At 40.5% G+C, this 23688-nt stretch overlaps 1 long non-coding RNA gene across 6 annotated transcripts in view; it reads left to right on the top strand.

Annotated features, from left to right (window-relative positions):
* Positions 1 to 998: 998 nt before the first annotated feature.
* Positions 999 to 23688, top strand: part of LOC142601008 (uncharacterized) — a 42557-nt gene continuing 19867 nt past the window's right edge. For 2 of the 6 annotated variants that reach the window (XR_012834555.1, XR_012834559.1), the window contains exon 1: positions 999 to 1298. This is a non-coding gene — a long non-coding RNA (uncharacterized LOC142601008). Of the gene's footprint in view, positions 1299 to 20097; positions 20254 to 21634; positions 21857 to 23688 lie in introns of all 6 variants that reach the window. The other 4 variants (XR_012834560.1, XR_012834556.1, XR_012834557.1 and 1 more) reach the window with 4 other exon arrangements.

Below are 23688 nucleotides of genomic sequence, written 5' to 3'. Positions count from 1 at the left end.
ACAGCAGTGTTAGTCCTATGTGAAACTGAAGTAGGAACAGAAGACAATTGGCTAAATTCTTTAATTACATGGAGAAAATATGAACAGAAAGAACACTCCTGAAGGCAGTTTGTGTCCATAGTCATGCCCATCTACCTTGCTGAAGGCTCTGAAATTGTAGAGTACAAAACTGCCAGTTACCCTATGGAACTCTCAAAAAAATAAAAATTACAGAGTGAAATACTGGCACAGAAAAAGGCAGTGGGAGTTTCCCTCTTGCCTTTCATGTGAGAGGATTTTATGCAAAGTGTAGATGCTATGGGGTGCAGTGGTCATGTCTCATCTGAAGAATAATGTTCTCGCCTGTCCCAATCAGGTGAAATCACTACAGACTGGTACCTGGCTGGTAGATCCCTGGAAGAGCAATTTGTTCAGCAGCCTCAGCATTCCGTAACTATGAAGCTTTATGATTTTGGAGATAGTGCAGTAATCCAGCATGCATTGCAGAGAACAAAAGTAACACAGAACACTGAAATAAATGATCTTTTTAATAGGAACAACATGAAATAATGTGGCGTTCACTAATTTATGCTCTTTGGGACTTCAGCATTCTGCATATCCAGGGAATGCAGTGTGGTGACCCCCAGCATCTATAGTTTCCAAAAAAGAGTAGGAAGCTCCACAAATTAGAGAAAAGGTGACAGAGCCAGAACTCTGCTTTGCATCTTTCCTTCCCTTCTTCTCCTCTCACCAAGCATTTTCTGTTAACTCTTCTCCCTTATCCTACATGGTGCCAGAACCTGAATGAATCATTGCTAGAGAAGGGCTTGTTGGATGGCAAAGGCAAAGAAGCAGCGTTACTAACGGCTTCAAAACAATAGGGAATACTTGAATGTCCAAAAAAGGAAGCACTAAACTTTTGCTGTGCTAGGCTGTCACTGGCTTACTGTCAACTCATTAGGCAGCATCCCGAGCAATGACGAAGGAATGTATTTCAAAATACATTTGGGACTGGTTTGCAAGCATCAGAATGTTTACACTCGTCGTGAGATTTCCCCTTCTTTTGTACTGGGTTATTGTGCTAAGAGTATTTGTAGTTAAGATGGTTGATTACCCCTGGCCAGAAAACAGCAGTTTCTTTTGGTGAATTTTTCTCAAGTTTTGAAATTTGGTTTTGGTCCACATGTGGTGGAATGAAAATGGGAATTTCAGAGTCTTTTAGCAATAACAAACAGAGAAGAATCAGAAAGAGAAAACAGTCAAAAGATTAACGTGGCATTAACCTGGCATATGGGAAAACAACAGCTGCTCCTGGTAAGGTGAGGACCTATAAATAACACTTTTGGCTATTCTGCATTCTTCTGTGATAGGCTATAGGAAACCTTTTTGATTAACAAAACATTCTAGGTTTGGCAGAGTGGCAATTATGGAAATAAAAAATATCACTGAAAATGTTTGGATTAGCTTTATTAGAGAACTCAAGAGCCAACTTTACCTTAAGAGATTAGACACAGAGGCATGGAAAGTGAATAGATCTGCAAATCCTAATCTTGCATTCCCTTTAGAGGAAGCTGCCTCTAAGTTATGTTGATTTAACAATATACGGTTCCATGAGAAAGTGTTAGTGGCACCTACATTTTAGTCTTGGAAACGTGAACAGTATCCCAAGACTGTGCCTGCATTGACAAATGTGAGGCTGGTGTCTATATAACATCTCTCGTTACCAAATTGGTATTTTTTTTTCTCTGAATAGTCATGTGATTTTTAAAAAAGCAATAGGATTGTCATAGCCAATAGATATTACAAAAAGATTCATATGTTGGAGAACAAAAGGGAAGCAGGTCAAATTGAAAAACATACTTTGAAGGTTTGATATCAGATCCTGCTTTCCCTTTTCAGGTGACACTTACATTACTGTGAGCACACCTAGAATTTATAAATAGCTCCAAAAACTTGAGAATTTTATAACTCAAAATTTCAGTTGACATTTGGAATAAATTACCAAGAAAGGAAATTGAAGCGAGGAGCATAAATAAGCTTAAGAGTCACCTAGATTTATTTCTGGACAAAAGATGAGGTGAGGGATGTGGTAAATAGAAATTTAAGTGAAAGAAGGCTAGACATAGCAAGATAGCTGGACTTTTTCCTGTTCTTAAACTGTTTTGTGCTTTAATCACAACCTAGAAACAGCTCAGGCCTCACTCAAGATCATAAATGCATTCCCTACATGGCTTAATTCTATAAAACCTGTAGTTTTGCCCCATATCCTCTAATTGCAAGCAGACACAGTATCAATACCAGGTCAGCAAGATATCGTATCTGGAGAAAAAACAAACTATTCAGGAATTTTAAGAAACATTTCAGATATACTGATCCAAAAGTGGCCCAAATAGTGGGCTTGATCCTGCATCCTTTGCATCTTTTGCATCCTTTGCAACCTTTGCAATCTTTGCATGCTCCGCACCCTGACCCTGACCTGAAGCGGTGGGGCTGGTGCTAGGTTGGGTCTGGAAGCTGCTGTGCCAGCGCAGCACTGCACCGTCAGTGGGGGACCAGGGCCGGCCACCACGAGTACCCTACTGCACTTCTGTTGTGGACTCAGTTGGCATCAATTCAGGGCTCTATATACTGCATATTATTGTGCTGTGTAGACTTGAATAGTCCTATGGGACTTCGTCTGCTGGTTTAATTTAAAGCGAAACTTGGATTGTCAATGCATCCCAGAGGTGCAACTCCTAGTGTCTTCTGGCATTCACTTCTGGTCCTGGAAGACAGAAGTATTTCTGGCCCTAGTTATAGAGAACAGGATGAAAAATTGGCTTTGCTGCATACAAGGAGACTTAGATGTTGAAATAGGCTTTTGGAAAAGCCTCTTTGTGCTTGTGTGTAAGTGTAGGGTTTCTAGGGCAGGAAAAGGCCAGAAGGTTAATCCTGTGGCTCTCGTCTTCAGGCTTCTCATGGCCGAAGCATGTAAGGTGGAGGTGGTGGCTGTCACCATGGCTCTGCTGTGTTTGAGACAGAGAGGCTGGTGCAGATGGGGATGTGTCTCACTGACAGAGGTTGCCAAGCCCCCTTTCTTTCCCAAGCTGGCTGAACATCTGGAGAGGTCTAACAACAGTGTAAAGATGATTCCTCCTTCCTTCTCCTTGGCTCTGACTGACACTCAGAGAAGTGTATCACATCATCTCTAGTTTAGATCATTTTATAAGCTTATATAATTTATTAATTGTAATTTTTCTCAGAGCTTCAAAGGTCATAATAACTGTCAGAGAGGTTTTTTGCTGTTATAACCTGTGTGTTGCTGCCATTGCAAATCCTTTCTACACACAAGCCTCTTAATTCGAGCAGGGTGGCATTTTTAACTCAAATTAGTGGGCTCACAAGGGAACATTAGCTACAGTTTATTAGCTCAGGTCCCCAGCTGCTAATCCTATCTCTGCATGGCAAGCCAGTCACTGTGTGTAGTACAGGTGTTATTTCACAGTGTGGTCTGCTTCCAGCCAGGCTAGTCCAAAAGGCATTCACTGGAAGGCAAATGGTTTGATTCTGGAGTGAAGATATAATCATGGCAACAGAGGCAACAGAGTCGCCAGCAGATAGCTGCCAGCGAAAGACTTAAGATGTTACTTTCTTTGTAAAGGATTCAACCAAAATTATCCTTGCCCATACAGGGACATGGGGATGGCTTTCTCCAAAGGTTTGAGATGCTTTGCTTGAATCACTTCTGAATCATCCATTTATGGCTTTATACATCTGTGTTTAAAAATCTCTTTAACACCACGCCAGCCTACGTGTGTTTTTGTTGTCTCCAAAATACATGTGCACTACGCTAGCAGTAGTCCCAACTGGGGACAGACCCACCTGCCTGCTGGCTCTTCTGCACAGCTAGAGAGCAGATGTGGAGTGTCCTTTCTTAAAATGACTGTTTAAGGTAGAGCAAAGTAAATGAAACTGTTATTAAGTTTTTTATTACATTAATATATATCCTGGACAATTATTTTAATGACCAGCATACTGCAATGGGTTTTCCTGCCTTAATAAAATGTCTCATCATACCCAAGAGCCTGGATAGATGACTGCAAGCAACTGAGTTACTGCAGGTCTGAGCTTTTAGCTTATTTTGTCTGAAGACATATACTTTGCTCATTTTGGTCTGTCCCAGCTCCCTGTAATGAAGGACAAACAAAAGCAATTTGTGTACATCTAGTTTTGATAACAAGTTGGATATAGCGAGATGGAAATCTTGCAGTAATGTAATACATTATGGTATTTGAGTCCTTTTACTCTGGCATAGGCAGATGATGGGAGTGACTATGTGGGTAACAGAGGTTTCACTGGTCCCAGTTCTCAAAGACTAAGAGCCTGTTTGTGTCACAAAATTCAGATGAGCAAACGGTCTGTGAATTTTCTAGAGTCTAGGTCTCCCTTGTTTACTCCCTTTAAAAGTCAAGTAGGTAACTTCTAGCTTAATGCTACATTAAGGGCCACATTCAGATATCCTAAATTCTACCAGCAGGCTTGCCTGGTGCTTCCTACTGACTAATCCTAGGTAGCTCCCTTTATGGTGCTTGTGCAGTTTCTTTGACACATAACCCTGTGGTCCTTGACCTTTTCCACAGGCTGGAGATATGTAATCAGGTGGTATTCGATTCATCCTGGGATGGGTTTGAGAGTGGTGACAGTGGGAAGGAGTACAGAGTCTTCATTGTAGTGTAAATTCCCCTTAGTTCATTCTCTTGTATTGAGGTCTAATTTTCTTCCCTGAACTTTAAAGGCACAGTCCTGAAAACCAGGGTAAAAATCCCTAGTAGAGAGCAAAAAGAAAGACTTGTTGACTGCTGGCTCTATGGCAGCTTAAATCGTAGGTAACATTCTGGCCTCCCTGACACAGTGTAAGTTTTTGCTTAGGTTGCAGGACTGAGATTTCACCTGTCCTCTACAAGTTGCTTGTGGTCAATGTAAGGGCTCTCAATTCAAGTTCTGTTCTGGAGAAATGAGCAGTAAAGTGGTTCATGTGTGGAAAATAAAATGGGTTTATGGTCATAACCTAATGAGTTCCCCATATTTTTCATCAAGAAAGTTTTTTCCCAGTGACATGCTTTAACTAAGCACCATAAAAATACTTGGAATGAAGAATGGTTTCAATATAGGTAGGTATGCAAAGATTAAGTAAAACTAGTTTTTCATCAGAGTACGTAAGACAGTGCAGAGAAGGGCATTGCTGGGTCAGAGGGCCATCAGCTGAGTAGCAAGATGTGAGCTGTTAAACTGGACAAGTCTTACATCTACATACTGGGGAATTTGCATTGTCTCCCTTGAGGAAAATTAATCACAAGTTTGTGCTTAAATATAAAGATTTGATGAACATTTGATGCATTGGACAGAGTCCTACCACCATAAGTGGATCTACAAGGAGTCTGCAAAGATGTGTCACCAGCCAATACCTTATGTACACTTGCACCAGCACCAACCCTGCAAGCATCAGCACCGGGCACCTCAGCCTGGCGTTGAGTCAATCGCCTAGCCCAGCTCTGCTGCCCAAAGGTGGCCCCTTGGCACTAGGACCGCTACAAGACAATGCTGTGGCTGTTTCTTATCTCAGCACCAAGGGAAACCTCACTCCCCCACATGAAATCATTCTGTCTCTGGCATTCCTACTTCCAGCCAGTTTAACCCGTTCTGCAGCTGGATCTTCTTGCCCTCCATGCCAGATCATACCTTGGTCACGAATTACCACTGCTGAGCAGTTACAATTCAGATTTCCCCTTCATCTGTTTTTAATACCATCAAATCCCAAGAAACTTGATAGAGGATATTTACATATAACTTGTTAGAGGAACTTTCTTTCCAAGTCTATCAACAGGTGATTGATATCCTGAAGCATGAGAGAATGTCAGCTCACATTTTTACATGCAAGTTTTATGTCAAAAAGGAAGAAAAGGGAAGAAGTACATGAACACTACAGAGTTCCAAAGTATCTCATTTTCCCTTTTAGTAATTATTGAGAAATGTAGTATATATTATTTTCCTCTGGTCCACATCTTGCCATCAGATTCATGAATATCTGAGCATATCTCATTGAAGATGACCTATATTCAGAGTACTGCCCAGACTGGGTTAAAAGAGCCTCAAGACAAGGACCTGGAAGCTGATTCGAGGATTACAATCTCAGCCAGCTTTTCAGAAATGCCAAGATGTTTAACAGATGTATCATCTTTCAGAGTTAAGTTCTCCTGAGCTACAGTCTAATGCTGATGTATCAGAGGTTGATAGCTGGTTTCTGTCACTGTGAACCTCAGGCTCAGTTGCATTTCATAGGAAAAAGTCAGTTATGGGCACTAGAAAATCAAGCCCTTGGCTACTGGTTACTCCACCTGCTTGGCAAAAGCATCATCTCCATGCTCACTGAAAAGCAGATGCCAGAGTTCATTTTTAGAGGCATTTGGATGCCAAATGGTGTTTTCTGAAAGATATTTTGATCTGTAAATGCCTAAAAGTAGCTGAAAAGTCCAGTCCCCTGTGACTACATAATTATATTAGAGAATATAAATTTGGTGTTTGAATGACCAGAGTTAGATATTTTAAACACATACTTCCCCTCTAGATGAGTTTTCCATGTTGAACTTTATTTCAGATAATTACAGGTGTAGACAGAAATGTTGGAGTTGTTCCTAAGAAGAAGGAAAAGACGCTGAGTATGGGAAAGCATTTCAGACTGCAAGGGCCTGACTATAGGATTTCAAAAGTCTTTGGACCAAGTCCTGGGTCAGGGTTTTTATTTATCTGGGTTGATTTTAAAGGACATGTGAATCTTCCTGCAAGAGGATTCTGTAACAAACCATTTTAACTAGAGAAGATTTTTGTTGAATTGATTGCTACTTTTGACTTCATTTTCCAGATACTGCAGCCATGCTATGTAACTGGAAGCAATTACTAGAAAGGTACAGAAGATAAATCTGGCAAGTTTTCTCTACATATGTCAGAACTGTTCTTACGTTAATTGTCTGAATAGAGAGTGGGAGTTCTGTGTCTTTTGGAAGCATTGAGGGTTTTTTTTTCCCCAAGTGGAAAGCAAGGTCAGAAAACAGCAACTGCCTCTTCTCCCTGCCTTGCACTCTTTTCCTGCACTGATTTTGGAATTTGAATACTGTTCCCTAGCTGCATTTGTAAATCTGTCCCAAAGAAAGGCATTTACATTTGAGTTTTTGCCCAATGAATCATTTCACCAGCTCTCCTCAAAATCCTGAACTAGCTCTGTGTGAGAAAAGCTTGAAAGTAATTGCACTGGTGGGGAGAAGAAGGGGTGAAAATGTGCTTTGTGTGCCTGCTCAAAAATGTTAAAGCTGATGGTTGGGGTAGTAAGTTCAGCTAAGCTCCTTCCTAAAATCTGCTGGATATCAGATAGCAGGACTTAGCCCTTATGCTAGTAAAGCTTCACAGTGGTGGTCTTCAGCTATTTGAATGCAACATAAATACCATTTTCTGCTTTCAAGATTTAGCTCTGTGTCCCCCTGAAGCCAATTTAGGGGAATAAGAACTGAAGAAATATGGGAACTGCTGATCTGGACTTATCAAGGTATGCAGGATCTCTTGTATCTAAAATGAACTACCCTGAGTGAGTTACCTATTTTCATGTGCTTCATGCTGTCACAACATAAATCAAATGTTCACAATAAAGAGTAACCAGTTGGCAGATGACACATAGCATCGAAAACAAAATGTTTCCTTTCTTCATTAAACATTTTGAAATCTGAAGTGATCTTGTAACTAGCAAGCGTAACAAAATGCTTGGGGAAGAAAAATGGCTGATAAGATTCATGAGGATCTGACTGAGATTTTTCTGCAAGCAAGCTTTACCTTTGAAAGAGGCAGAGTACCTTCCCCTTTGCTGACTGCTCACAACCACAGAGACTGTGAAAGTCCTTTTCTCTCAGGCCCATCTGCAGCTCCGTGGGGAGGTTGCTTAGAGCCACTGTCCAAACTCTGATGCTTGCATGGACTTTGGGGGCAGCTCACTCCCACAGCAAGCAGCGGGGTGTGACTGGTCTCCACCCAGGCAGATCCCGCAGTTTCAAGGTCTCCTCCACACCTTCTGGTCCTTTCTGCCCATAGTGAAGTGCTGGAGAGGATATTTCCATGGAAAGACCTCGGCTCCTGACAGGGCAGAGTTAGGACATCCCTGCTCTGCTCCACCACCCTGAGCAGAACTGCTCTGCTTTCACTGCTAGTGGTGCCCCTTTGGTCCTCAAATTTGCCTGTAAAACTCATTCTTCAGCACTGGCGCAGTTCTGATTCCATGTATAAAAAGTACTTTTTTTAAGCATTTCTCCAGTTGATGAAGACAGATTGCTCCATAGTGTCTTTGTTTCCTCTCCCTACACAGATCTCCTGTAGATATAACATATGCTCATAAAACCAGCTGGAAGTGGGACACGTAAACAGCAGTCACTCAGCAGTGGCTGCTCATGCCAGCTTCAGTGGAACAGAGTGTGAGGATTAAATTTATATTCTCCTGCTTCCCTACAGAAAATAACTCTGCTCTTGGCACCAGTTCCTTAGCTTGTGTAAAAAGTCAGAGAAGCCACAACAGTTTGCGCTAGCTGAAGGTCTTTATCTACCTCTGAATCTTTAAAAATCTCTTCTTCCTGGGGAGAAGGAAATGGGGGGAAAGAGAGAGCACTTGGCTACTCCAAGTGAGAGCCTGTTCTGGGCTGGTGAGAGTGCCAACACACAGTGCTAGTGGTTATGTTACTTTTCCTACCACAGGTGTTAATCCTGGCATTGGAGCAAGCTAGCAGAACAGAATGAGTGAGTCCTGGGCTCCTGCGATGCAATGACATTTCTTTAAATGGTCTGTTTACTTAGGTTGACAAATAACAAACTGGTGAAACTGGAAACAGGTTTTCCATTGAAGCACCAAACAGCTATAGCAAGGAAGGAGGAAGAGCAGATCACTCTGTTAATCCCCTTTCCCCAGTTCTGTCCAGCCAGCTGCTCACCTTAAAAGGGTCTCTCCTGTGGGTCATTAAAATGGCTTTTGATCTGACAATGCCTCTCTTGCTATAGTTGCATAGGCTGTGTCCAGAATAATGAATTGAGCTGATTTCAAAGTTCCCTCAAAAGCCGCCAAGAACTTGCCACTTGGTCCATCACTACTTACGTGGCTTGGATTGGAGACTCTGATTTGTTAATGAAAAATCATCCATCCTCCTCTTCCTTTAGTGAAAGGAATACCATGGAAATGTCTTATCATAGCACAAACACATCAGCTTGTTTCTCAGGTCCAGTTACTCCTAGCACAGGTGCAAGAAATCTTTCCCTCACCATCCTGAACATATCTGCAAACAAACAGAAAAGGCAGAAAGTATCTTTCTTTTAGGAACATGGATACTTTAAGAATTGCACAATATGTTATTTGGATTGCTCTGTTGTGCAAACTGGCCCTGTGGAGGAAAACACCATGTTGAATTGGCTTCACAGAGACTTTCTGCAAAAAGAAATAAAATGAGCTCATTTACACGTTTGTCACCTTTGGGCAGTTTTCTGGCAATTTTCAGAAGTACTGAGGTGAATAACACACTTTTAATGTAGGCATGTTATTAGCATCACTTAGCATCAAGGACCAGGGATTCATTACCTTTGTGTACTGCATACAGCTTGTCGGGGTGCTGAAGAATAGAGAGACCTTTGAATTCTAGCACATTTATGGTTATTATTTTATTTTTGAGTATGGCAATACAAGTGTGCATCTAAGGCTGTGTAGAGTCAGTTATATTCATTGAGCTTTAGCTTTTAGATTAGATTGGAGTTCTTGTATCCTGATATGTCCTTTTACACAACCTGATGCAAAAAATGAAGTCCTCTGTGGCTTTGGGTTAGGCTCACAGATATTCCCTGTGCCACCTGGACTCATCTAGTGGCTACTTTTAAATTCCTGCAATACATTTTGAGACATGAAAAGCATTTGAAGAAAATTAAATTTCTAATGGAACCATGAAATCCGTTTGGATATTCTAACTGTGAAGAAACAGGGAAAATACATTAAGTACTTTTTAAACCAACAGTTATTAATTAACAACAATAATAATAGATTTTAGCCATGCTTGAGGTACTATTGGTTTCAGTCAGTCAACCGAGCTGTACCATTTCAGGTCAGAAACATCAAAATGAAGATGACTTCACACCTGCAAACTATAATTACTTTAGAGCAAGTGTTTTTCCTTCCTTTACCTTCAACAAAACACACCCTTTTAATCTAATTTTCCTCTTCAGGTAGTTCAATTAATGTATAGAATATAAAGAAATTCTAAATTTTATTTCTTTTTCAAAGTTTCCTGCAGACTTGTTATGTCTTCCATAAAGTTTTCACTCTTAGTGACAGAGGAGAGCAAAAACATTATGCAGATTGTTGGAGGGGTTTTTTTGTTTTCTTCTTCTTGGAAGTATTGGCAGAGAAGAACGATGTGATAATTTATATTTGTGTTGAACAACTTTGTCTTCTGACACCAGGACTGAGGTGAGGGCTTTATAGTTGAAAGCATCATCAGTAATGTGAATGTAATTGTCAGTTCTGTAGCAATCATTGTGTCCATAAACTGCACAGCATTTGCGGATTCAGTGTAACTGAGATTTTCTGGATTTACTTCTTCCTTCCACTCTTTGGGCTCCTTATTCACTCTGCAAGCTATTCATGCTTGCAGAAGCACAAATTATTCTACCTCACCAGCTCTGAAGGTACCTCATTGTTTTATTTAATGCATCTTGTCAGCGATGGTTCTGTAGACCCTTACTATGACCCTGGATGTTATCTAGCATATCTGTGAATTTTTCAGCAAATCAGCAAATTAAAAAGTTTTAGTCAGTACAAGTAAGACTTTTCATCTCTTTGATCAGCTTTCTATGAACGGAATGGATTTTTTGGGGTTTTTTTCTGTATTAGAAAATACAAAGTCTAGTCTCAGAAAAAGCTACTTGGGCTATTCTGCCTGTTAAACCAAGAGTAGATTAATCTCAGAGCGGACTCAACAATTGTTTGACTGTCCTATATCAGATGATGGTGGAAGGATTACAGGGGAGTGGGTGTCCGGATCATTTGATTTTCATGTGCCCTTACAGTTCAATTGCAGCTGTGTCTGCTTAGCTGGAGGCAAAACTGGAACTAAAGCCTTTTAAATTAATACCTGCCCCAACGTGTCATAAAATGGATGCAATATGGATTGTTCACAAATAAAAGATCCTACAGAATTTAAACACAGACAGCAAAGTCCAGTTTAACAGCCAGGAACCCCACTCCATAGTATAACTGAATACAGAAAGTACTGAAAATATTCTTTATATAGAGAGATGATAATTTACATGGAAGCAAAATTATACCATCAAGTTTTTAACATACACTTTTGTGGGAATCAAGGAAGCATTCTCCCCAGAAAATGGATGATAAACTGTATTTCATAGGGAAGTGTTCCAGGAACTGGGCTAGCATAAAAACAGGCATCTCCCCAGGCTTGATGAAGAAATTTGTATGACACTTTCTGCCCCTTGCCCCTGCTTCCACCCACCCTGCACCTGTAGTCTTTGCCAAAGGATGTAAGTTGCTCTTCTTTCGCTGATTCATTCTCCTTTATGATCTGCAAACACTCTTCCAGCCTGGAGCAGATGTGGGAACTTAGAACAGCAGCTGTGGGATTTTGTGCTTCAAAAGGAATTGGCATTGGTGCAATGACTGTGTTTGATACTTGCTTGTCCCTTGTAAATCACCTAACCTTTTTATCTAAATGAAACCATATGATCCTTGGGAACTGTGAAGTGAACACCTTGAAGGTGGTTTTCTGTTCAGCATTGTATAGGAAAATATGGGAGAACCGAATGGGAGAGAACCAAAATTCAGAGTGACAAGGGGCAGATACATTCATTCCCAGCATCAGATGAGCAAACGTTATATTTGATGGGTTGATGTGCCTTGCTAAAATATATCTTATTCTCAAATGGTCTAAAACTCTCCGTGACTCACCTGGATATGAGTCTCTATTACAATATCAGTGTCGGTTCTGGTTTGCCTGTTCTCCAGAAACTTGTGCTGCTTTTACCTTCCTATATGAATTCCTTTAATGGTACCTGTGCTTAGGTACTCATTTCTTTCACCTGTGAAAATCTCTCAGCTAATGCTACATATACAATCTTTGGTTTAACAGCTGAATTACAATACTGTTTCTCCCTCCATTTAGATCTTTCAAGACATTTTTTAATCTAGCAGCCTATTAGGTCATCCCACAGCTCCTAAGAAAGGAAAACACTACACAAGATCTATTTTTCAACAGGTAAGTAGAAACGTAACAATCTCACTTCAGGATGATGTGGAAGGGAACATAGCACACGCCACCCCCCCACTCCCCTGAAGAGAGCAGAGCCCATCTCCCAGCAAAGGGGGAAGAATGATGTTTACCTCAATCCTTAGATGAATGTGGATGGAAGCTGTCATGCCATCACTGTGCAGGTGGTGCATCGAGCTTTTGATATCTCAACCACTGCAGCTAAACTCTAAAGCCAATTCCACTTACTCCTTTGTTTATTGTCATGCTTGCTCTTCAGACCTTTTCTTCGTCATCTCACATAGGCATCAATTATCATCTTCTGCTCTCTCTTCAAGCAGGTCTCTTGAATGAGTGTTGCCAACTTTCCCTTGGTGCCCAGTGTATTTATGAAATGAATGAAGACAAGTCCAGCAGAGAAAAGGAATGAGACACTCCAAATTAAATGATAAAAGGATGCTGCCAAACTCAGTTTTGAATACAGCCCAAGGCACAATATGCAAAAGAATTAGTTCAGGTATCAGCAGCCCAGACTGCAGTGTTTTGTGTGGGCTGGCTTTTGGACTACCTGCTACTATTAGACAAGTATTGTAACAAATTAGGGACCCATTTTCTGCCAGAAAAGTGTGAAGTCTAAAGACATGCACTGACTTCTTCAGACATAAGGTTTCTTTTTGTTATGCCTTTCCATACTTTTGTGTGTGTGTGTGTGTGTGAGTAACCATGCAGGCGCTCTATGAATTTAGTATTAGGCTTTGGGGGCAAAATATATACTGGTGTTGACACATACAGTGGGACTGGAGAGTCTAAATAAAGGAGATGGGAGAAAGAAGGCAAGAAGTGTAGTGGACTGAAAGTACAAGGCTGGGAACTCGATTAAAATGGTAGAAGAGAGGAGGAAGTAAAGGGCAACAGTAAGTAATAAAATAATATGTATTACTGGTTTTGTTGTTCCTATTGATAATATGTACATATGAAACACACCCGGCACAGAAACATGCAGGAAGGGCATTTCAAGCTCCTTGCGCCATTCCAGCAGCACAGCGTAGCACTGAAGGACAGCTGCGGCTGTCGTACTGCGGTCGGGATGCACGTGTTCCCCTTGCAGGGGAAGCAGCCTATGGTCAAGGAACAGTGTCCAGGTCCTTACACCCAGTGTTCTTGTATTGTCCAAATATGCCTAATGGGACATGAAGCAAAATGCAAAATACTTGTTACGCACTGTTTACACATAAACTGCTCTTTCTGCCTCTTCCCCTGGCTTTCTCCCCGCTGGCATCCTGAGGCGCTCAGGACTGGAGCATGTGGCTGCAGATCTGCGCTGTGGGACAGTGCTCAAGACACCTCCTGGGAAGAGGAACAGGGCCCAGTCGCCATCAGATAGCCTTTGGTAGAGCTGGTGCTTTAAATGAGTTTATTCATAGTTAAACATTTCACATGAGTTACTCAAGAGAACTTGTTTGTTAGAGGCAGGTGGTGACTAATCATCTCTTAGCCCACCTTTACCACATTCAAGAGTTGTCAGAAAGCTGACAAGTAGAAAAACCTTTTCGTAACTCTTCATTATAACAAGCTGACATAGGAGGCACCGACCCCCGCTGCTATTGGATCAAAATGGGAAAAATAGGGCTTCCAAGTTCCTTTTTCTTGTCCTTGGAGCTTCATTACTTAGGTAATGGCAAAAATATGTTCCTCACATGCTGAAACTAATACATGTATAATTCTCCTTCCCCACACACAAATTAATCATAACTTCCAAATTCAGAACTTAATTTTTTTAACTCTCTTTTGCTGTTGCAGCTGAGGTTAGAGATTTAGAGCATCTTCCTTCATGGTCCCATGAAGTGCCTTATGCCCTGCCTGTCTGCAGAACGAGTGAGCCAAACTCCAGTATTACAGGTCAACTTGCAAGCAGAGAGAGATAGCTAAGTGTCAGCATATTCTCCAGCCTGGAGCAGATGTCAGAGTGCCCTCTACTCCATATGCCAGGCAATGAGTAGAGCAGCTCTGAGCCTGCTGGGATACAGCCTGGGGGGCGACACAGCCATTTTCTTGGCGGAGTAAAGCTGCTTTTTCATCCATTCTGCTGGGAGTGGGACTATCGGTAGCTTGGGTGAGCATAGAGAACCAACTTAAAATGTAGCAGATGCTGCTTTTAAGCCTAATCTATAAAAGGTGTTTTAAAAAAAAAAAAAAAAGAGAAAAGAATTAACAGTGTGATGAGGAAAAATATCCTGCAGCTGGACTAGAGAACACTGTAGGGATGAAAGGAAGCCAGGTATCCTTTGAGATGGCAGATGTATTACCAAATATTTATTTCTTTTAAATATTTTCTTAAGTCTTTAAAGTAAGGTAGTAGCTTCTATTGTTTCCTTTGGCAGCTTATTCTAGCCATGAGTTTCTCTGTGTAATGAAATTCCACCTACAGTAAATCTTCTGAGTGCCTGGCTGTTCCTGTGGTTTAACTCTTCCAAGTCTGCCTCTCTGCTCATCTTCCTGCCCTGCACTGAGTTAATTCCAACTTATCATGACACTGACATCAAGAGTTCTGTCCTGGATGTCCTGGTCTGTCAGTTGGATGACCTACGTGACCCAGCCACAGCTCTTTTTTCTGTCATTCTCTTGTTTATCCACCTAATTTGATCACTGGAAATCTCAGTCTTTGTTCCTGCCTAAGAACTTGTTATTTTGATCAGGAGAATCACTCTTTGTGAATTCAGTGTATCTACTTGTCTCAGCTCAAATCTGTGCGGTTGGCACCCTGGATGACCCCAGACACACCAGCTGGCCTACTGTCCTGTCAGTGATCTTCAGGCTGGGCTAAACTGTCCATATATCTTCATTTAGTGAGAGGACAGCACCATGGTGCCTATGTGTACGTGAAACATGTATCATGACTGGGAAAAGGCACAAGGGCCTGGAGCAGGCTGCTGTCCTTTCCAGGGTGGCTCCTCTGACTTGCCTGCTGTCAGTGGCCAGTGGATGCCTGGTGACTTATTCTGCAGATAAGCCACAGTTTCTGAGCAGTTATGCTCCATTTCATGTTGATTATAGGTTTGGAGCCGTAGCTGCAATAACCCCAGACTGTGCTCTAACTACTGCTCCTTGACTGCACCAAACCGGGCACTGTCAGCAAGAAGCAACATTTCGACCTGATGTGTCTGCCCAAGCAACACACATCAGACAGAGCCAAACACCAACTGAGAGATGATGAATCCAGTAAAAACATGACCAACTGATGGATCCAGGAAGCCAACAGACCCTCCCTTGGTCAAAATAGCAACCAGGCAGCCACAGCTCAACCCCAGAGATCTTCCTCTTGGGACTGCTGGCTACCAGCCTCGTGGGAAGCAGGGGACTTTCCTATGCATCTTCAAGTCCTTTCCATGTTGCAGCTTTTTCTGACTGAAGAATATTTATCAGCTATTTGGGAAATTTATATTATTTCTGGAAATAAAAAAAGCTAATTTATTGAGCAAAGAAGGGCTTACAGTCTGCTGAATAAACTCTCCAGCCTCAAACCGGTGCCACTGTGCTTGAAATGCCAGCATTTTCTGGGGAATGCTGGATCCACATCTGCTCCAGGCAAAAATTGTCCAAAAGGTTAAAAATAATGACCCTGAAGTCACCAGCTGCAATCATCTGAATCCCATATGCCTATATGTCTTGCAGGCATTTTATCTTTGTGAAATCAAACCTAATTCCAAGCAGACGAATTCAATTCAAATAGTTGGCTTGCCTGAATAAAGCCTATGGGAACATACCAAAGATCTCATTTTGTACCTAACATGTTAGAGTACTTCTGATTACCTAGTGCTGGTTTTCTTCCTCTTAAAGTGCTATGTTTTAATGATCAGTTTTACACCATATTCTGAATGCGACTTCAGTAGCCCAAACAACAGGCTGAGCTCCTTCTGTTTTTCTCTGAATTCAGGGGTAAAAAAAAAATAATCAGGAGCCATTGTCACATTGCAGATTTCAGGTATTTCCTCTCTTTACATACAGAATGGTTTTCTTAATTATTTCTCACTATTTGTTGGTAAATAATATCTTGATATTTATTTAATAGCTTGACACTTCAGCAAAGATGGAATTTGGATTAAGGAAACTGAAAGGTGGAAGAAGGTGGAAGACGAAATTAGTGCAGAACTGAAGTGACTCAGTGTCCATGATGAAGTCAGAAATTGGAAACAAACTGGAGATGAAGGAGAACATTTTATCATCTGGAGAAAGCATTTTTGGGGGGCGTAGTGTTTATATCTATTAATTCTTAACTTGTTTTTCTCCAGCAGGAATTGCTGAGCTTATATTAACCAACATCCCTCTTTGATTAATTCAAACTGCTCTTCAGAATTCCTCCAGTCTATTGCCATTGACTAAAACATTAAAAAGAAAGCTACTCTGATGGACCAAAAAGGTATGTGTGGATTCTGGCACCTGTGCCAAACCTTTGGTCTGTATCTATAAGCAGTGGAAGGCACTTATGTCACTGGGACTTAGATGCTTAAATGTCTTTGAGAATCAGAGCTTTATTGGGAAATTATGTAAGCTTACTACTTTTTTTTTTTTTATCCTTTCCTTTTGTGATCCATATAATTCAGTCAGTAAACATGTTGTGGAAGGAAGCAACTTTACTGTTTAAGTATTCTGTCTGCTTAATACATGAACAATTGCCATAAATAAATAATTAGCCCAGGTCACTGCATATGGTACTGCCTTGCTGACTGGCTGAAAAGGGGGAGGCTAGAATTGACAGATAAGAGGCTGTGCGCATAATTTTTCTTTCCTACAATAGATTAGGAAACAGACACCAGCTCTTTTATATTGACAGAATCTGAATATTGGCTTACTTTATGTGTACAAGAACTTCTCCTTCTGTGTGATATCCCTGTCTTTCCCTTAGGAGCTGTGAACATTACATAACTATTGAACAAGAGTCTATGCACTGTGTTAAATTTCCGAAACTTGCAAGGAGGAATGTGTCACCTGTCAGAGAGATGTCACTTTGGTTGACTGCTGAGTGCTTTGAAATAGGCTCTACTCCCCTTTGCGCATATTCACTGTGAAATGGTTTAACAGGATGAAATGATTTATTTCAATTGACAAAGCTTCTCAAGTAAATGAAAAAATTCTATTATCTCCTTTTTTATTAAGCCACAATTATTAAGCCGCAATTAAATTATGGCTATTCAAATGAGACCTGAGCTATATCTACCTGGGAGCATTCAGCACTGGGTACCCTAGTACCAAATTTATCATAGTTGCATTAGCTATGGGATGATATGCATCTACCCTATTGCAGGGTAAATCAGTCCTAAATGGCTTCTGCCTAATGAGTTTGGTTTATGTCCACTATTTCAGCTTGCAGGGTTATCATACAAATTTTCATGCTAGAATGATGCACCCTCAGCAGTAAATATAATTGTTCTACTGCCTTTTCCCCTCTTCTCTCCTAATTTAAATGACTGGTTTTATTGTGGTTCTGAATAACTAATGCTCCATAGTGGGTCTTACCTTTACGGTTCATGATCAGTTGGAAAATTCTGTCTCTGCTACATGGGCAGAAAAATGAAGCACAGAAGAGCATGACTGAGTTTCAGACTCTGGATCAATATTTGTACTTCTCCATCCTGTCCTTGACTTGATTTCATCACTGAGATGAAGCCATGGGTGACAGCATATTTCTTTGCATGGAAACTGGAAAAGAAGTAGTAGTATGACAAAGTGTTGAGCAGCTTTGGCACCCTATCGACATGGAAAGCTGATCTGAGTTTGGGAGATGGATGAGTTTCCTTTGGGAATCAGTGTCACCATTAACTGTCAATGACATACAAACACCATCTTCCAAATAAAACTTTCAGGGTTAAAAGTATTTAGAGCAAAAGGTTATAGTAATATGTACAACTCTATATCGTTTCCTTACCTACCCTCAATCTTTTCTTGTAAACATTTCTAAATGCCCCTCAGTCCTGCTCCCAGTGGGTGCTCTGTCACTTTGCATCCCTCTGAGATGCCTGGGCAGTGGTCAGGTACAGGGCCCTTGCCATGATTTAGTACATACAACCACCACCCCCACCCCCACCCCCCGTTTTACAAATAGCCTGAGAGAAGTGTCAGTATTTGGGGCTTTTTCCCACGATCAGCTTCTGATCAAATGGTAGGTTATATGGAGATTATTGTATTCCGTTCAAGACATTCACAATTGAAAAAGATGTTGTAGAGGTATTGCAGAGAGCTGAACAATGATATGGTGCTGGAAGACCACGCCTGGATTCCAATATTAAAGGAACTTGCCCAGTTGTACTGTTGACCTAGCTGTTACATCTAGATCTCCAAATGCAGACCCCATAGATATAACTTACTGGATAATTTCATCTGGACTAACGAGCTGAGGCGCAGAGATGTGGCTAGAGCTTGAGCTGTTGCCTCCATCAAGCGCACATGCCATGAAGGCGCCCATAGTGGTCATTGGTTAGGGGTCTCTGCACTGTGCTCTTTTGCATGGTGTAAATATTTCTTCGAACTCATAAGTGTATTGAAGAAAAGGCTGAGATGACCTTAATAACACATTCTAGTTACTTACATGAAGACTATAGATGTCAAAGGCCAGATGCTTTCAGTGTTTTGTTAAACATGCATAGCAGTGTGATAGCATGTGGCTTAGATCCATGAGAGGGGTCTGAACACAGAAACATTTAGTCTTGAAATAAGACATGGGTCCCATCAGTGGAGATGATTAGACCTTTGGACTGTAGCAAAGCAGGTGATAAATTTACCATTTATTACAATAATCTTTAAAATATTTTTTATTTTTTATTTTAAGAAGACAGCTTAGTCCAGTAGTGGGAAAACCTTTTGCAACCTGGATATGCTGGGGTCAGATGATCATTGTAACATGGGCTATTAGTCATTTCTAGTATGAAGAAAACCCTGGAAAGTTAACCTTGTGAACTTCAATTGCCTTACTGTCTCTGAAGTCCATGATCCATTAAGTACACATTGGCAAATCTTGGTCCAGGCTTGTTGGTTTTGTCAGTATTGTCAGTGGAATGTCAGTAACTGAAACTGAGCAAGCTCAGCATAAATATGTGTGTGTGTGTGTATGTTTATATCCATACTTGTTTATAGCACATTATAAAAAGGAGCTAATATCATCTGCTTATCTTACATGAAGAGGTACTGAAGTATCAGACACACAAATCTTCATAACTGGTATTTGTCTGGCAAAGTTTAAAAGCAGACATATAAAAGTGCAAAACCCATAAATAATCTCTGACAAGTCCAAAGAAAGACTGCTAATATTTTTTTTTAAATACTTTACAAGCTCAAAGGTCATGCATAGGTTATGTTAAGCCAGTGCTCAAGCACCATGGGAGTCTCGTTCATAAATTAATATGACCCAGAAAAAGCCTTTGATCAAATAAACATGCCAGCTGAAAGAAATACATACATGTTGTTTTTTAATGTAATACAAATTAAAGAAGAAATATTTTAGCTAACTATATCTTTCCTGACCTAAATTCATGAACCAGTAAACTCTATAAAGCTTGGGAAGAGTAAACCAGTTTTTACCCTATATGGAACAGGTTATGGTTCAATAAATAGTTTCCCTTGTGCTCCCTCCAGCACCCTTGTTGGTTTTATCTTCCAGCCACATTCTCTTAGTAATTCTTTTGGTCTATATTTACTGTGTTTTGCTCCGTAACAAAGTCTCTGACCATATTCATACCAGATAATGTTCTTAGTTCTGTTACATTGCAGAGGTTTAGAATTTGCAGTGTTTTTTGCTGTTTTTTTTTTTTCTGAACAGGAAAGATGCAATAACTACCACATCAATCAATATTGACCATTGCCATATGGATTTTGCTGTCCTTATGCATTATGTGAACAGTGTCTTACTGAATTGACTTCTGGGAATCTTATTGTCGTACCAGAATCACCAGAAAATTTTGAGGTATACAGAACTGTAAGTGCCTTGAGCAATCTGCCTTTGAAGCTGACATTTGTTTGACCTTAATATTTCTTATTTTATGTAGAATTGAAGGAATTGTGACTTCAAAAATTCTTTCAAAAATCAGCAAGACATTTCTGCATTATGCTCTGCCCAGAATTTGTAATCAGGACATTGTCCAGAATTTACTCATAAAAAAAGTAAAAAAAATTCTAAGACCAAGATTGCTCCTTTTGGAAGATAAAGAAAATGCCAGAAGCACAATAGCTGATGTTTTATACCTCTCTCTGGACTACAGCCTCCATTTAACTGAATCACACACAGACGGTCCAATATAAAAAAAAAAAAGTCTGTGTTTATGCTGGCAGGAATCCTGGTCACTGTCAAGGGATACACTGTCTTCAAAAAAAGTGATGTTTTAGATGAAAATTCCCAAAAGACTGCCTCTCAGTTTTGACATCACTAAGGATTCAGAAATGAAGTCATTAAAAAACTAACTCAGTTATCACAAAAGACTCATACAGTAATGCCAGATATTTTAGTACTCCACGAGGATTCTTGCATCGTGCTGAGTTGTACTGCAGCTTTTTGTTCAGAGACAAGAGCAGCGTGTCCTGAACAAGGAAAGGACACGTGATTTTATGAGATGATGCAGAGTACAGAGCAAGAGAGGATGAGGTGCAGGGTGCCTCTTCACCCCATCCCTTGTTTCCCATGATTTTGCAGGAACTCGCTGGAGGGATACATGGTTAATGCCCTGTGGGGCATTACAGGGCAGCTCAGGAGAAATGTTCCTTCTAGATAGGCAGCTGAGGATTTTTTCCTCCCAGCCCTAGACATTAAAAAAGTGTATTACAAAAAGAATAATAAAAAAAAGAAAATAAAAAGAGAAAGAGAAAAAAAGAAAGAAAAAAAAGAAAGAAAAAAAAAAGGACTGGAGATAGGTGATAGAGGGGCTGGACAGGAAGAAGGGAGATCAGCGGGATGTCGGCATGATGACGTCCAAAGGCCCATCTGGTATCTATACAGATCAGAGAAGGGATGCCTGGTAATTGGGTTTTGAGGTGTACTCAGAGAGTAGGAAGGAGGTTCTGAGTAGGGATAGGGAACACAGAAGAATCACTTATGAGTGGGAAAAAGTGGTGGCCAGAAACTAGTCTATCAGGAAAAAGTTTAGCAAAACAGTCTTCATGATGCAGATACTCTGCTGTCAGAGAAGAGGAAGAAAACAGCAAAAAGACCAGACTCATTCCTGCTGTTGCATTGTTTTTTTTCTTTTGATATATAATACATAAATCAGTGAAGCCATGACCATATACCCAGGGTAACACCACAGCTCTCAGACATGGGGCCATTACACTTTCGTTGTTGCTTTTTCCAAACCTGTCTTCCCTAGGAATGGTTGCTGGATGGGAGACCAGCAGGATCTCTGCACTTCTTTTCTCCCATCACCAGTGGCTCACTGATCCAGCAAGACTGAGGATCTCATAAATATTGGTCTGATCCTGTAGTCATCAGTTATAATGAAATACATCTCACTTCACTGGTAGCATCTTCTCATCAGCAGGGCATGAAACAAGTCAGCACAGATGCTTGCTCTGGAAGTGTTCAAGGCCAGGTTGGATGGGGCTTTGAGCCATTTTCCCCTTGCCCCTCCTGTAAGCTGTTTAGCTGATTTCTTGGAAACGCTAGGACGATCCTGCGTGTATAGCATGCTAGTGTCCTAGCAGAATCCCAGTACAGGAGCCTATATACCTCTGCTTCTATTGCACCGAAAAGGCAGCTCTGTTTGAAAGCTAAACAGTTGTTAAAAAGCAAGTCTCTCATTTCTTTTAAAAAGCCTTTTCTGTGCTATCTGCAAGTTTCTTCTTGATTTCAATTTGTATCACCTTTGAAAATGGATTATATTACTATGCAACCATGCAATGCCACAGCTTTGTACTCTTCCAGACTTGCTGACATCTCCTAACAAGACAGTATGTTATTTGAGGCAGAAATAGGAGGAAAATGGAATTACTGAAGGAATTGATTAAGAGTTTGAAAGCACTTCCTTCTTTGTTTTTCCATTTCAGCAATCTATTCTGTGTTTTATACCCAAATTGTCTTCCTCCTTAATTTGGACATTTTCTCATTTTCTGATCTGTTTTGTGCATTGCCATAGCACCTAGTTTTGATCCAGGTATTGGCACACAGCTGTATTTCTGTTGTGTGAAAGGTTGTATGTTGCCTCAGGGACCTTTTCACCAGTTTCAGGCTACTTGCAGGAGGACAACTGATACTCAGACTGAAGTGAGGGCTATACTAAAATACCAAGCTAAGCAATCAGACTGTTTTGATGAGTGTGTTCATAACAGATCCAATTTTATGTCATGTGGCCATAGTGGTTTTGACCTGCTATTAGAGGTTCGAACCAGGATGTCTTTTACAATCAAACTACAGCTGCTGTAGAAAAAGCTCTTAGACCCCTCTCCCCTTCAACATGTTCTTTATCTCATTTTCTTTTTTCATGTTTTCAGATACCCAGGGTCTTTTCAGATGATTGTGCCTATATCTGCTTGTGTCTTCAACACTGAAAATGGGTTCATTCACTTGAATTACAGAAAAAGTAAAGAAACAAATTTAATATATATCTAAAGTATTTGACACAGATTTTTTCCCTCCATTTTTCCATTTAAGAGCAGAATCAGAAGTGGCAGAAATCTCAGAGAAGGGTTGTCTGTGAAATTTCCAATGGCTTTTTCTCTTTTTCAAGAAATGAAACATGCAGAAAGATTGGATAAGCTTTCAGATGTTAGGATGGTTGCTTGAATCAAATCCAACCCCCAAACCTTTCAGGGCTTCTTTGCTGCAAATGCATATTGACAAACAGGCAACCAAATGCCACAGAAATAGGCTCCAGTAACTGATGTTATTGAATTTTGTTACTAGAATAGTGCTGAAATGGAAGGCCAAAATAATTATTATAATCAGGATGAAATTTATAATCTTTTTTGTAATCAAAATTACTCCAGAAGCAAAGTCTACTCCTTTGTTCTGGTGTCAATCCCTACTAGTATTAAATTTCTACTGTTCCGTGTTTAAGAAAAACAATACTTTCTACAGCAGTTCAAAGCTTTAGAGCTCTTGATCATCTTCTTTTGTTTATTAATAACTTCAAAATGTTTTTTTCTTGCTTCTATAGGATCCTGATTTCTTTTCCACTGAACTATACGTATCCCTTTCTTCTCTTCAGGCTCTCTTCTGAAAAAGCCCAGAGCAGTGCAATTGTTAGAATCACTGAATCGTTTTGGTTGGAAAAGCCCTTTAAGATCATCAAGCCCAACCGTGTCCAAGTCTTGGACACCTTCCTCCTGGCATGCTCTTCATTCTCTAGATCCAGAGCAGGCAGTGCTCTGCCTGGTCATGGTACCCCTTCATTTATTCTTGGACACAAACTTTGTAACTCATAGC

The sequence above is a fragment of the Balearica regulorum genome, chromosome 3 (genome assembly GCF_011004875.1).
Source record: "Balearica regulorum gibbericeps isolate bBalReg1 chromosome 3, bBalReg1.pri, whole genome shotgun sequence".
Taxonomy (NCBI): Eukaryota; Metazoa; Chordata; class Aves; order Gruiformes; family Gruidae; genus Balearica; species Balearica regulorum.
Note: the sequence above shows the minus strand (reverse complement) of the source record. Positions and strands in the feature narration are given on the sequence as shown.